Source organism: Mobula hypostoma, chromosome 8 (assembly GCF_963921235.1).
Source record: "Mobula hypostoma chromosome 8, sMobHyp1.1, whole genome shotgun sequence".
NCBI lineage: Eukaryota > Metazoa > Chordata > Chondrichthyes > Myliobatiformes > Myliobatidae > Mobula > Mobula hypostoma.
The window spans coordinates 4,444,170-4,459,462 of record NC_086104.1 but is presented as its reverse complement, the minus strand read 5'-3'; the positions used below and the strand labels follow the sequence as shown (position 1 = coordinate 4,459,462).

Here is a 15,293-nt window from a genome sequence, read left to right as displayed (position 1 = left end):
ACCCTGCCCACTCTGTCACGACTAAAACAATGGAACCCAAGAATATTGAGCTGCCAGTCCTGCCCCTCCTGCAACCAAGTCTCACTAATGGCTACAATATCATAATTCCAGGTGTTGATCCATGCCCTGAGCTCATCCGCCTTTCCTACAATACTTCCTGCAATGAAATATGTGCATCTCAGGACACCAGTCGTACAATACTCAACCTATTCATACTGACTTTGTGTGAGATCTTACGAATATCTGCCTCCACAACCTCTCCACTAACTGTCTGACACTCCAGTTCCAAACTGCCTGCAACTCTAGATTAATCCCCACCATGCAGTATCAATAAACCTTCCCGCTGGGATATTAGTTCCCTACAATTCAGCTTGCATTTCTTCATTAGAATGTGATATGTCTGTGAGTCCACAGATAGGCATTGAAAGCCTTTTGTTTTACATTTTGTTTCAGAGGTACATTTCATTTTTTTGAAATGTGGGTCAACACAAGAAGCTTTGCTGAATTTCCAGCAGAAAAGAGCTAGAGCAAGGAATGCTGAATGGGTGGATTGGACGGGATTTTGCTTGTCAGCTGGGAGGGAAACTGGTCTGACAGTTGTTACGAGAATACACATAAAATTAAGATGTTTGCTGGCCTGGGCTAGCATCGGTGGCATCAGCAGTTGGTCTGCCACCTGCCCTCAGGGGAAGGAGAGATAAGGAACAATGGAGCAGCGTCTGGAGATGTGTAATGAAGGGATGTGGGAGGAAGAGCTGTCTGGAGCGGCTCCCCCCTTTGAGCCCTGAACTGTTTGAAGTGATGGACAGGCGATACCCCAGCAGGGGGATAAAAAGGGACAGGTTCGCTAAGACAGACACACACGCCACCCGAGGTAACGAGACCCTGGAAGCGGTGCGCTTCTCACGAGTGGGTGAGAAGTCCCAGACAACGACAAGGGTGGAAAGGTACGATCAGCGGGAACCCGGTGTGTGTCCGCCCTTGCCTGGGTGCCGGGTTCACTGCAGAGGATCGACCGCATCTGGAGGAGGGGTCACAGTCGGTGACCTCAGGTGACATCACCAAGGACCCGCCCAAAAGCTGTTTGTGAGCCATCTCGCTGGTCTGTGAGTGAAGCCGTTCTGAATGATCAGTTGTTCCTATTCTATCTCTCTCTTCCCCCACCTTGTCCATCGCCATGGCAACGATTACTGCGAACTGAACTTTGAGTCATTTTGAAATTGGTCATTTACCCCTAGACAACGATAGAGCTTGATTGATGCTGTTATCTTAATTCTGTGCACATGTGTGTTTATCATCACTGAACTGTTGCATTTATTATCCTTTCGATTACTGTGTTGCTTGTTTCTTTAATAAAACTTTCTTAGTTCTAGTACTCCAGACTCCAACTGAGTGATCCATTTCTGCTGGTTTGGCAACCCAGTTACGGGGTACGTAACATAAGTGGGGTTCTCGTCCGGGATTTTGAACGCTAAATTTGGGACGGAGTAAATTGATTGGGTTAAAATTCCCGAAAGAAAGAAAAGACAAACAGCAGAAATGGAGGTTGAGGAATTTATAAAGGCGCCGACCTTGGAGGCATTAGAGGATGCCAGGAAATCGGAATTGATAGCTGTGGCAAAACGGGTGAATCTTGCTAAGGTGAAGTCGACAATGAGGAGAGAGGAGATACACAGAGCTATTGTAGAGCACTATGTATCTAAAGGTGTGTTTCCCCAAGGTGAGCTGGGGGAGGTGTCTATTGAAAAACCTGCTGGAGACGCGGTACAGGTACAGCTTGAAAAACTGAGACTCGAGCACGAGTTCCGGGTACGGCAGTTAGAACACGAAGAGAAGCAGTTAGAAAGGCAGGAGAGAGAGTTAGAAAGGCGGGAGAAAGAGAGAGAGTTAGAAAGGCGGGAGAAAGAGAGAGAGTTAGAAAGGCAGGAGAAAGAGAGAGAGTTAGAAAGGCAGCAGAAAGAGAGAGAGTTAGAAAGGCGGGAGAGAGAGAAAGAGGTAGAAAGGCAAGAGAGAGAAAGACAGTTGGAGAGAGAGGAGAAACAGAGGGAAAGGGAACTTGAGCTGGAGAAGTTAAAGATAAGGGCCGAGCAGGGGCTCGTGCCGAACCAAGGTGGAGGGTTCCGGGCGACCCAGGAGGTTAGGCTGGTTCCCCCATTTGACGATACCGATGTGGATCGGTACTTTCTCCACTTCGAAAAAGTAGCTATAAGTCAGGAATGGCCGAGGGATAAGTGGGTTGTCTTACTTCAGAGTGTACTGAAAGGGAAAGCCCAACAAGCTTACTCAGCTTTATCCGCGGAAGATGCCCAGAAGTATGAGGTGGTGAAGGAGGCCATCCTCAGGATTTATGAGTTGGTCCCGGAGGCATACCGGCAGAGGTTCCGGAATGCGAGGAAGCGGTGGGACCGCACGTATTTGGAGTTTGCTCGTGAGATGCAAACATATTGTGAGCGTTGGTGCGCCTCGAAAGGGGTAGAGGGGGATTATGACAGACTGCTGCAACTGGTTCTGATTGAGCAGTTTAAAGGTTGTGTCCCTGAGGGTATGAGACCCTACCTCGATGAGAAAGAGGCAGCCACGTTAGCCGCAACTGCTAAGTTAGCGGATGAGTATGCGTTGACGCATAAAATGAAGGTTGCCCCGAGTAAAGGCTACCAGAAGGGTAGTCAGGACGGCGGGGAGAGTCCGCCGGAAAAGTCAGAAAGTAAGCCGGGGACTAGTGAAAAGGATAAGGTAGACCGGGAGCAGTCTGGTAGGAAGTCTCCTGGGGTCGTCTGTTATAATTGTGGGAAAGCCGGACACTTTGCGTCCAGGTGCTTTGCCCCAAGGAAGGAGACGGGGAAAGGAAAAGCGGAAATTTTGAATGGCTGTATCGAGCTGTTAAGCGAACCGCTAGGGAAGGACAGGTCTGAAAAAGTCCAGGAAGGGCGCGAGAGGTTTATCTCGGCCGGACTGGTGTCAGTGAAGGAGAGGTTAAAACCAGTTCCAGTGCGGATCTGGAGAGACACGGGAGCGTGTCAGTCACTAATACTGAAGAGTGTATTAGAGTTTAGCTCAGAGACCCAGACTGGGGAGGTAGAGGTCAAAGGTGTTGGGGAAGGGACAGAGTCAGTCCCTTTGCACCAGATACATTTACAGAGCAACCTGGTCTCTGGACTAGTCACGATCGGGGTGAGGTCCGAATTACCGATGAAAGACGTGGAAGTCTTGCTCGGTAATGACATCGCCGGAGGAATCGTGTTCCCAGTCGTGAGATTGACGGGTCAGCCTGCCAGCATGGAGGCCCCGCCCGCGATGGTGAATTTGGCTGAAACATTTCTGCCAACCTTGTATGAGACAGGGTGTAGTGAGATAAGAGGTAGTGAGGGAGCTGGGACGGACGTAGCAGTAGCCAGGAAAGAATTTGTGCAGACGCAGGAGCGAGACGAGGGGCTGATGGTTTTTGCCGAGACCGCTCTCTCTGACACAGCCTTGACAAGCTATTGTGCGGATGAGGAAGTGCTAAGGAAGAAAGGGAAATCAAGTACAGCATCCGCAGATGAGGAGTGGGGGGTGGTGCAAAAGAGTTATGGGGATGAGGTTTTTAACATGGCCCACGAGGTACCCCCCGGTGGACATTTTGCGGTGCTGGAGGAAACAGTTGGTGGAATCATGAAAGAGAGTTACCGGCTGCCCAGGGGGAAAAATGTTATTGATCATGACCGACGCGAACTGAGACGGTCACCGGCTTTTGATATGCTAACAAACCTAGTCGGTGTTAGCGTGGAAATCAATGAAGCGAGGGGCCCCCTGCTAAGAGGAAAAAACCATTTTGAAAAGATTAGGATGGGATCGGTCAGATGGGAGAAGGCTATTGTTTTGGCCAGGTCTACTGATAAGGTCTCTCCCTTAATCCCCGAAGGAGTAATTAAACGACTCGCACCCATGTGTTTGATTGTCCCGAGGAAATGCAAAGAACTGGGACGTTGGGTTATGTCGGTTACAATAGGGCGGCCAAGCAAACAACACCCATATTTTTCGAGTAATTCAGTGACTAAAGGGCTGATGAACACAGAGGTGTGTATTGGCAATTTAATACGGCTGTCTGAAGCCAGCGTGATAGTGAGCCTTGGAAAAAATGAATTCGGCCACACGAATGTCACTTACCTGGGAATTGTGGTGACACAGGGGCAGCTGGCAGTGATGCAAGCTACAGTGCAGGCTATCGCTGACCTCCCAACCCCGACAGACAAGAGGGCCCTCAGAAGGCTTTTGGAGATGGTGGGGTACTGCAGGAAGTTTTGCAATAACTCTGCGGTCAATACCCGTCCCCCTCCTACTAAGCCCTTGCGAGGAAAAATTGAGTCGGAATGGGACGACCCTTGTTGTTGTGGTCCGGGACAAAACCAAATGAGAGGTTACATTGGTCGCAATTCATCAGTGTTTTTGGCCACTATGAAGTTTGCTGAGTTGGAGCCTGGTCTAAGGGATTATTAATAACACGTGTAAAAGGAACAGAAAATGTGATGACTGTCTGTCAAGGTGTTGACAATTTCAAATTCTCTGTATTAGCTAAATAACTGTTAAAGATGTATATTGTGTATGTATCAGATAATGTAGTCATGTTTGTAATTTTTACCTCCCGGTAAAAATCCTTAAAGGGGGGAAGTGTTACGAGAATACACATAAAATTAAGATGTTTGCTGGCCTGGGCTAGCATCGGTGGCATCAGCAGTTGGTCTGCCACCTGCCCTCAGGGGAAGGAGAGATAAGGAACAATGGAGCAGCGTCTGGAGATGTGTAATGAAGGGATGTGGGAGGAAGAGCTGTCTGGAGCGGCTCCCCCCTTTGAGCCCTGAACTGTTTGAAGTGATGGACAGGCGATACCCCAGCAGGGGGATAAAAAGGGACAGGTTCGCTAAGACAGACACACACGCCACCCGAGGTAACGAGACCCTGGAAGCGGTGCGCTTCTCACGAGTGGGTGAGAAGTCCCAGACAACGACAAGGGTGGAAAGGTACGATCAGCGGGAACCCGGTGTGTGTCCGCCCTTGCCTGGGTGCCGGGTTCACTGCAGAGGATCGACCGCATCTGGAGGAGGGGTCACAGTCGGTGACCTCAGGTGACATCACCAAGGACCTGCCCAAAAGCTGTTTGTGAGCCATCTCGCTGGTCTGTGAGCCATCCTGCTGGTCTGTGAGTGAAGCCGTTCTGAATGATCAGTTGTTCCTATTCTGTCTCTCTTCCCCCACCTTGTCCATCGCCATGGCAACGATTACTGCGAACTGAACTTTGAGTCATTTTGAAATTGGTCATTTACCCCTAGACAACGATAGAGCTTGATTGATGCTGTTATCTTAATTCTGTGCACATGTGTGTTTATCATCACTGAACTGTTGCATTTATTATCCTTTCGATTACTGTGTTGCTTGTTTCTTTAATAAAACTTTCTTAGTTCTAGTACTCCAGACTCCAACTGAGTGATCCATTTCTGCTGGTTTGGCAACCCAGTTACGGGGTACGTAACACAGTGGTGTGGAGAATGCTATAGAAAATGAATGTTGCCAGAGGTTATCACCAGATGCCAATGTTAGTGGAGAATGGAAATTTGGCTACAATGGACATAGAATAGGCGGAATGTCTATGAAACACATTTGCAAAGAAATGTAGACTAGACAATTTAGGGGAGGAGTATATTAAGAGACGATAGCATATTATGATGGAGAATGGGAAGATTTGCGAGAAACGAGGTGACAGAGGGTCAAGAAAATGCTGAATCATTGTGGGTTAAGTTAAGAAACTGCAAGGGTTAAAAAAAACCTTTATGGGAATAATATACAGGCCTCCAAATAGTGGCCAAGATGTAGGATTGAGATGGCAACGGGAGCTGGAAAGGGCATGTAATAAGGGTCATGTCACAATTGTAATGGGTGGTCTTCAACATGCAAGGGGATTGGGGAAATCTGGTTGTCATAAGATAACAAGAGAGGAAATTTGGTGAATGTCTCTGAGATGGTTTTTTATTAGAGAAGCTTAAGGTAAAAGAACACTTAGGAGCAGTGATCATAATATAGTTGAATTCATACTGCAATTTGAGAGGGAGAAGCATACATCAAATGTATATGTATCACAATGGAAGAAAGCGTTTAATTGGAGTACGGGGGATATGAAGCTATCAGGCAGGAATTGGAAGCATAAATTGGGAACAGATGTTCTCAAGGAAATGTACAGCAGAAATGTGGCAAATGTTCAGGGGATATTTGCATGGTGTTCTGCATAGGTATGTTCCAATGAGACAGGGAAAGGATGGTAAGGTGCAGGAACCGTGGTGTACAAAGGCCGTTGAAAATCTAGTCAGGAAGAATTGAAAATATTACAAAAGGTTGAAAAAACTAGGTAATGAAAGAGATCCAGAAGATTATAAGGCAAGCAGGAAATGAGCTTAAGAATGAAATTAGGAGACCTAGAAGGGTCCGTGACAAGTCCTTGGCAAACAGGGTTAAAGAAAACCCCAAGGCATTCTAGAAGACACCCAGGTTAGTACTTAGTTGTGGGCATGTTATGTTGGTGATGGAAGCATGGTAACACTTGTGGGATTCCCCAGCACATCCTCAGACTGTCATGGTCCGGTCCCTGAAGTCCGCATTCCGGTTCACGGTCCGGTCCATTGACCCTTGTTCCAGGTTTTCCTGTTTACCCCGTTTCTGTTGAGCACTCTAATTGAGCCACATGATTCTAGTTTGGTCAGACTCATAAATACCTCCAGAGACCAGGGGTTGGTTGCTGGATTGTTCCTGTCTGAATCCCTTCCCTTCCTTCTGTTGCCTTGCCTCGCCTCTGACCCTCGCTTGCACCTCGTCAGTCTTGCCCTGGAGCAACCCACTGGTGGAAGGCTAGTGCAGTCTTTGAGATATGGATTTGGCTGTTCCACAGCCTGCTGAGGTTACCGGCTGTCTCGAGTCTTGGAGCCGCCCCGGACACAGCTCACTTCCTGTCCCTTACCTCTGTCGGGTAAGCCAAGCTGATTGCTGTTACCCTGTGGTTGGTTCTGTTCTTTCCTGTCCCTTGCCTCTGTCGGGTTGGAGTCCCACGTCCTGCCCAGGAGTTGCCTCGAGTACCCTTGCCCCGTCATGTCCTTGTCTGGCCTTCAAGACCAAGACCCCAGCCTCAAGCCTCGAGATTGTGATGGGGTCCTGAATTACCCCTATGAACTGTGCTTTGGAAAAGAGAGAGTTATTTAACACTGACATGTTGCTTTGAGAGAGAGAGAGGCGAAGTCTGCTCACAGGTTGTTTATGTTTTCTTCAAGGACATTTGCCTGCTTGTACATTTCTTACACAGAGAAGGGAAGGAGAAGGTATTTGAATGACAGCTGGTATCCAGTACGGTGAGATAAATAGGAGATCAGATGATATAGACCTCAGACACATGTTTTGGACACTGAATGAGCTTTGTTATGCCCACAGAAAAAGTGGGTTTATTGAGGATCGATCAGGCAGATCGATCAGTGGCTCTTGCAGTGAAAAGAAAAGGCAGTGACCGGTGGGGAGTTGTCCATGTGTCCACCCTTGCCTGGGTGATAGCTCCACCACAGGAAACTGGTCCTCTTTGCTGTGGTCACAGTCGGTGACTTTTAAAGAGATTTCGGAGGACAACGAGAAGATCGATGGCGTCAGCTCACCTGAAGACTCAAATCTCTCTCCCTCTCTCTCTCTCGCTCGCTCCATCACTACTCAACTCAATACCACGAACTGAACTGAACTGATCTTTACCCATTATCGTAAGATTATCTATTTACCCCTAGACTTGAAGAAGCTTGACTTTCATATATATTTCCACATTTACTGATTTACTTACATATATATGTAACCTGTTTGATTTATCTACAGTTATATTACTGTATTGCGTAGTTACTAATACATATCATTAGTTAATAGCAATACTGGATTCCAAAGTGTTTTCCATCTCTGCTGGTTCTTTATTCCTGTCACGGGGTACGTGACAAGACCAATACCCCAGCCTCAAGACTTGAGACCAAGACCCCAGCCACGTCATGTCATGTCCTTGCCTGGTTCTGGGGCCCGAGCCCGAGGCAAGACCCAGGTTCTGGATCCTTGTCCAGTCTCTGGCTTGGAGCCCAAGCCCAGGCTGCCAGTGCATAGTCCTTGTCGGGGTTCCCTGTGTTGTCCATGCCCTAGCCCAAGTCTGCGTTCTTGTCCCTGCTCCTGGTCTGAATCCTGTCACGTCCCTACTCTAGTCAAGTCCTGTTCCTTGTACTTCAGTGTCTGTGTCTTGCAGTTGGGTCCGTTCCCAGCGCCCCCCTTGTGACACGGACTGTGTTGGTCATTGACACAAACAACGTATTTCACTGTATGTTTCGATATTTTGATGTACATATGACAAACAAAGCTAATCTCTAGATTCAAGCAAATTGGTTCATTGCTGTCACATAAACTGAGTTACAGTGAGAGACGTGGTTTACCATGGCAACTGTGCTGATCATTTCATCTTTTCAGTACGTTGAGGTAGTACAAGGGAAAACAACCTGCAGAGTGTTACATGTCCGGAGATGGTGAGGTGTAGACAGACAATAAAGTGCAAAGAATATAATGAGTTGTATTGTCAGGTCATGAGTTCATCTTCTCAATGCTCTTATAGAACCTGCCATTTACTGTATTACTGTATTTACCTCATAAATTTGTCCTTCCCACGTGTAACAGCTTACTCCATCTGTCACTTCTCTGCCCACATACACAACAGATCTAAATCCCAGTGAAATCTCTGACAATCTTCCTCAAATTCCAGAACTCCATCAAATTCTATGTCATCTGCATACTCCCTCATCAGCCCACCTATATTTTAGACCATAAGACCCATAAGACACAGGAGGAGAATTATGGTATTTGGCCCGTTGCGTCTGCTCCACCATTTAATCATGTCTAATAATTTTTTCCTCCTCAACCCCATTTCCTGGCCTTCTCCGCGTAACCCTTGATGTCATGTCCAATCCAGAGCCTATCAACCTGACCGCCATAGCTGCATGCGGCAACAAATTCCACAATTTCACCACCCTCTGGCTAAAGAAATGTCTCCGCATCTCTGTTTTGAATGGATGCCCCTCTATATTGAGACAGTGCTCTTGTCCTAGACTCTCCCTTCATGGGAAACATCCACATCTACTAAGTCTAGGCCTTTCAACATTCAAAAGATTTCAATGAGATCCCCCCTCATCCTTCTAAATCCCAGCGACTACAGACCTAGAGCCATCAAACGTTTCATATATGATAGACCTTTCATTCCTGGAATCATCCTTGTGAACTGCCTCTGGACCCTCTCCAATGCCAGCACATATCTTCTACGATGAGCAATCTTAGACTACTCAAGGTGAGGCCTCATCAGCACCTTATAAAGCCTCAGCATCACATCCCTGCTGTTTTATTCTAGTCTTCTTGAAATGAATGTTAACATTGCATTTACCTTCCTCACCACTGACTCAACCTGAAAGTTAACCTTTAGTGTGATCTCACAAGGAATCCCAAGTCCCTTTCCATGTCAGACATTTGGATTTTCTTCCCATTTTGAAAATAGTCCACACATTTATTTCTACTACCAAAATGCATGACCATGCGTTGTCCAACATTATATTTCATTTACCACTTTCTTGCCCGTTCTCCTAATCTAATCTCAGTCCTTCTGCATTCTATCTGTTTCCTCAACACTACCTGCCCCTCCACCAATCTTCATATCAACTTGTCAACAAAGCCATTTATTTCATCATCTAAATCATTAACATACAGCATAAAAAGAAATGGTCCCATCACAGACCCCTGCGGAACACCACTAGTCACTGGTAGCCAACCAGACAAGGATCCTTTTATTTCCACTCGCAGCCTTCTTCCAATCAGCCAATGCCCTAACCACCTTACTAAATTTCCTGTAGTACCACAGGCTCTTAACTTGGTAAGCAGCCTCATGTGTGGCACCTTGTCAAAGGCCTTCTGAAAGTCCAAATATACAACATCCACTGCATCCCCTTTATCTATCCTACTTGTAATCTCCTCAAAGAATTCCAACATGTTCGTCAAGCAGGATTTTCCTGTTTCACCAAGTACTCCATCACCTTGTCCTTAACAATTGACTCTAACATCTTCCCAACCACTGAGGTCAGGCTAACTGGTCTATAATTTGAAAGAGTGGAGTGACATTTCCACTTCTCCAGTCCTCTGGCACCATGCCAGAGTCCAATGACTTTTGAAAGATAATTTCTAATGCAGCCCCAATCTCTACCACTACCTCTTTCAGAACCCTAGGGTGCAGTTCATCTGGTCTGGGTGAGTTAGGTACTTTTAGATCTTTCAGCTTTTTGAGAACCTTCTCTCTCATAATAGTAACTGCACCCACTTCTCTTCCTTCACATACAACAATATCTGGCACACTGCTAGTGTCTTCCACAGTGAAAACTGATGCAAAATACTCATTTAGTTCATCAGCCATCTTCTTCCCTGTTATTATTTCTCCTGCATCATTTTCTAACGGTTCTATATCCCACTCAGCTCTCATTTATTTTTTTCATACTTGAAAAAGCTTTTAACATCCACTTTGATATTATTTGCTAGCTTGCTTTCATATTTCATCTCTTCTCTTCTAATGATTTTTTAGTTGCTCTCTGTAAGTTTTTAAAATTTAGTTTGGCCAGCTCATCTCTCATACCACTATAATTTTCCTTACTCCACTGAAATACTGCTACATCAGACTTTACTTCCTCCCTATCAAATTTCAAGTTGAACTCAATCACAATGTGATCACTAGTTCCTTAGGGTTCCTTTACCTTAAGCTCCCTAATCACCTCTGGTTAATTACTTTACACCCAATCCAAGAGAGCTGATACCCTCGTAGGCTCAACGACAAACTGCTCTAAAAAGCCATCTCTCTGATTTTTGTCCAGTGCAGTCCAAAAACAGCATTAGACAGCTGTAGTTGAGTCTGTTTGTATGTACTTCCAGGTTTTTGTATCTTCTGTTGATGGGAGAGGAGTGAAGCGAGAATTTCCAGGGGGGGGCTGGGTCTTTGATTATGCGGGCTGTTTTACTGAGGCAGCAACAAGTGGAGACTGCTCACGGAGGAGGGTAGGGAAGGTGTCTGGTTTCCACTTTGTGTTGAGTTGTGTCCAGAACACTCCACTGTTTCTTGCAGCCTTGGACAGCGTAATTACTGTACCAATCTGTGATGTATCCAAACAAAAATACTTTCTATGTTACACTGATAAAAATTTCTGAGATTCACAAGGCAACCTGCCGAATTTCCTCAGTGTTCTGAGGAAGCAGGTAACCTGATCCTGGGTCCTGAAGAGGCATCTCAGCCTGAAATGATTACTTATTCATTTCCATAGATGCTGTCGGACCTGCTGAGTTCCTCCAGCATTTTGTGTGTGTTGTCCTGGTGCCTACGTTGTTTGACCAGAACAGGCTGTTTGTGATGTTCACAGATTTGTCACAGAATGTTTGCAGAACACGTTCACCAGGATGCTGGCTGGATTAGCATGTATTTACTGCAAGGACAGGCTGGGCAAACTTGGGTTGATTTCTCTGGTGTGTTGGATGTTGTGGTTCCTATGGGTGCAATCTCCGGGGGAGGGTTCAGAGTCACAGATCCAGGCTCGAGACAAACTGTGCAATGTGATTAACAGGCATGAAATAGCACATCCTGATGCTTTCCCCTTCATCATGGGGGATTTTAGCTTGAAAAAAATCTCTAAATAATTATTATCTACAAATCACCTGTAGTATCAGAGGAACCAACACACTGGACCACTGCTACACCACCATCAAGAGTAAGATATCCCATACTCAGTCTGATCACCTGGCTGTAACTCTACTCCCTGAGTATTGACAGAGACTGTAGACTGCAGCACCAGTAGAGAGGACCGCGAAGCAATGGACAAGGGAGGGACAGGGGAGCATACAGCAATGCTTGGAATTGGTGGACTGGACTGTATTCAGAGATTAATTTTCAAGTCTGAAAGAGTACACCACAGCAGTCACTGAGTTCATTAAAACCTGTGTGGATGATATGCCCACAAGAACTTACTATCCACACTCAAGTCAAAAGCCCTGGATGAACCAGTAGATTCATAAGATCTCCCATGCCCATACACCTGGCCTGAGCGTGAGACTGGATTGCTCTGGGGGCCAAGCTGACTTGGAGAAATGGAGGGTGGCTTCGGGCCGGGTGGTGAAATCTGGGCCCGGAGCAAGTCGTTGGGCAGCATGGCTTAGGGCTGGAGACTTTCACTGCTTTGGGTCCTGGGTCCGAGTGTGATGTATGATAAACTATCTGGACAATTTAAATGAGATACTGGAAAGACAGGGTGTCAGGATCAGAACTGAGAGCTAATTTTGCTCGTTCTCCCATGATATTCGCTCCTCTCTCTGTGCCACTGAGGCTGTGAAGACTACCCCCAGCTACCGTGCTCTGTGGCCGTTAATATGATGGACCGATACCGAGGCCTTGGTGTGCTCTGGGGTTCAGATGTAAGGACTCAATTTGGTTTGGAATGGTGTGACTCACTACTATTCTTCGCATGGTTTGTGGTTTTTCCCCCTTTCTCTGCACATTGGGTATTGCTCATTAGGAAAATTAATTTGGTAACATGCAAGTTACAACTTCAATAGATTTCAATATGTACATTTAATGTCAGAGAAATTTAAACAATATACATCCTGAAATTCTTTTTCTTAGCAAGCATCCACGAAAACACAGGAGTGGCCCGAAGAATAAATAATAGTTAAATGATAGAATCCCAAAGCCCTCCTCAACTCCCCCTTCTGACTCATCAGCATCAGCAAAGCAACGACCCCCCCCCCCACCAGCAAAAAGCATCGGCTCCTCCCCATCGAGCACTCAAGTGTGCAGCAAAGCATCAATAAAGACCTCCAGGCGCCCACTGGAGAAGAGAAGTTCCGTCACAACCTCAGGTATCAGTCGAATACTCAGAGAGCTCAGAGTTTCTGCTGTTGTTTTTTTTATTCCTTGCATTTTATTAACTATAATAATAGTTAACTATGATTGTTGCACCTTGGGTTTGTTCTGTGCTATTGTTAGTTCTTCTCTAGTTTACTTTAAGTTGTTATTGTGCTTGAATAGTTCCAATTAATTCTCCGAGACTTTACGGGTATCCAATTAAGTATCCTTGGACTTTTGTCTCTGATTAGAAAAGTAAACTTGTTATTCAGCAGGGAGCAGATTCTTTCGTGCCCTGGAGTGTATTTCAAGGGACAGTGCTAACCATTCGTTGGCTCTGTTATCCTGATCCCTGCCAAGTGAAGTTCTAGCCGAGTTATTCCAAGTTATCTAAGACATTGTAAGTTCTACTCTTTTGCTTTGTCTCTTTCATAAATAACCCTTCCGAGTCTCTGTGTGATCCCGAGCTTGTGTCCTAAGATGCAGCCTGACAAGAATCAATGCAAGATCTCGGCTGAGACCCATTGCGTGAAGTTCCATGCTGGGTGGGAACGTAAGGAGCTGATGTATGTCTCTCTGAAAGACCAGGATTTGGAACACACTTGCCTCTCTCAAAGTGGGACACAGGAGGGACTGTAGTCTACTCTGATTCTGAGCTGATGTGCTGTTTGAACACGTTCCCTTCCCTTCGGGTAACGTGCAGGACCCAGTGTCAGTCCAGGTTGTGCATTAGACTGTGGGAGATCAGGGGTAGGCCACTCAGCCCCTCAGACTACCCCTCACACTCCTCAGTATGACCAGAATGGTCTACCCCAGGCCTTATCTCCCCTTTTGTCCACAGCTCTCAATTCTCTGATCTTTCAACAATCTGTCTGCTTTCCTTTTAACTATCCAATAATTCAGCATCGGGAAGAACAGTTTTGTTTGTACATGTAGCTGTTAAATCCCACATTTGTTCACAGGGACCGAGAATACAAAATATCTTGTTCAGAGTTCACAGTAAACTTATTATCAAAGTACAGATATGTCACCATATCCAACCCAGAGATTAATTTTCTTGTGGGCATACTCATAAATCCAGAATAGAATGATAACCAGAATAGAATCAATGAAAGACCAAACCAACTAGGGCATTCAACTAGTGTGCAAAAGACAATGAACAGCGTAAATACAAAAAGAAAGAATAAGTAATAATGATATTAAATAAATAAGCAATAAGTAACAAGAACCTGCAATGAATGGTCCTTGAAAGTGAGTCCATAGGTTGTGGGAACATTTCAATGATGGGGTGAGTGAAGTTGAGTGAACAGCCTGATGGTCGAGGGGTAATAACTGCTCCTGAACCTGGTGGTGTGAGTCCTGAGGCTCCTGTACCTTCCTGCTGAAGGCAGTAGTGAGAAGAGAGCCTGGCCTGGGTAGTGAGGTGGCAGGGAGGCGGTGGTCCCTGATGATGATGTTGCTTTCCTGCGACAATGCTTGTGCTCCTGTTATCAGACCATAATACTTTCAGACATAGGAGCAGAATGAGGCCATTTGGCCCATCGAGTCTGCTCTGCCGTTCCATCATGGCTGACTTATCATCCCTCTCAATTCCATTCTCCTGCCTTTTCCCCATAATCTTTAATACCTTGACTAATCAAGAACCTATCAACCTTTGCTTCAGAAATACTCAATGACTTGGCAGTCTGTGGCAATGAATTCCACAGATACACTGCTCTCTGGCTAAATAATAAACCCTCCTCATCTGTGTTTTAAAGGGACATCCCTCCATTATAGAAATTGACTAACATAGATTAAAGATTAGCTGGAACAAGATTACTTAAGTGATTACAGGACATAGAACAAGATTGTTTTCCCATCCCCTATCCTGAAAGCACAAGTACGATGGGCCAAATGGCCATTTTCTATGTCCACAGTGAGTGTCTGATCAATCCATACTGATATAAGGGTTCAGTCCCTCCATCCCTACTCACCATATTATCCCAGTTGGCTGGTTTCCCTCTCTCATTGTGTTTTGAATTTATTTCATCCAAAAGATATCAAAGTCATAGAAAACTACAGCACAGAAACAGACCCTTCAGTCCATCTAGTTTGTGCTGAACTACTAACCTGACTAGTTCTATCAACCTGCTTCTGGACCATAGTCCTCCATAGTCCTCCCAGCCATGTACCTATCCAAATTTCACTTCAATTCTGAAATTGAAGCTATATCCACCACTTCAACTGGCAGCTCGTTCCACACTGTCACCACCCTCTGAATGAAGAAGTTTCCTCATGTTCCCCTTTAACATTTCACCTTTCACCCTCAAACCATGACCTCTAGTTCCAGTTTCGCCCAACCTCAGTGGAAATC

At 45.8% G+C, this 15,293-nt stretch overlaps 1 protein-coding gene across 1 annotated transcript in view; it reads left to right on the top strand.

Annotated features, from left to right (window-relative positions):
• LOC134350038 (uncharacterized) overlaps positions 1-15,293 on the top strand; it is a 323,883-nt gene that overhangs the window by 75,076 nt on the left and 233,514 nt on the right. The window lies entirely within an intron of this gene.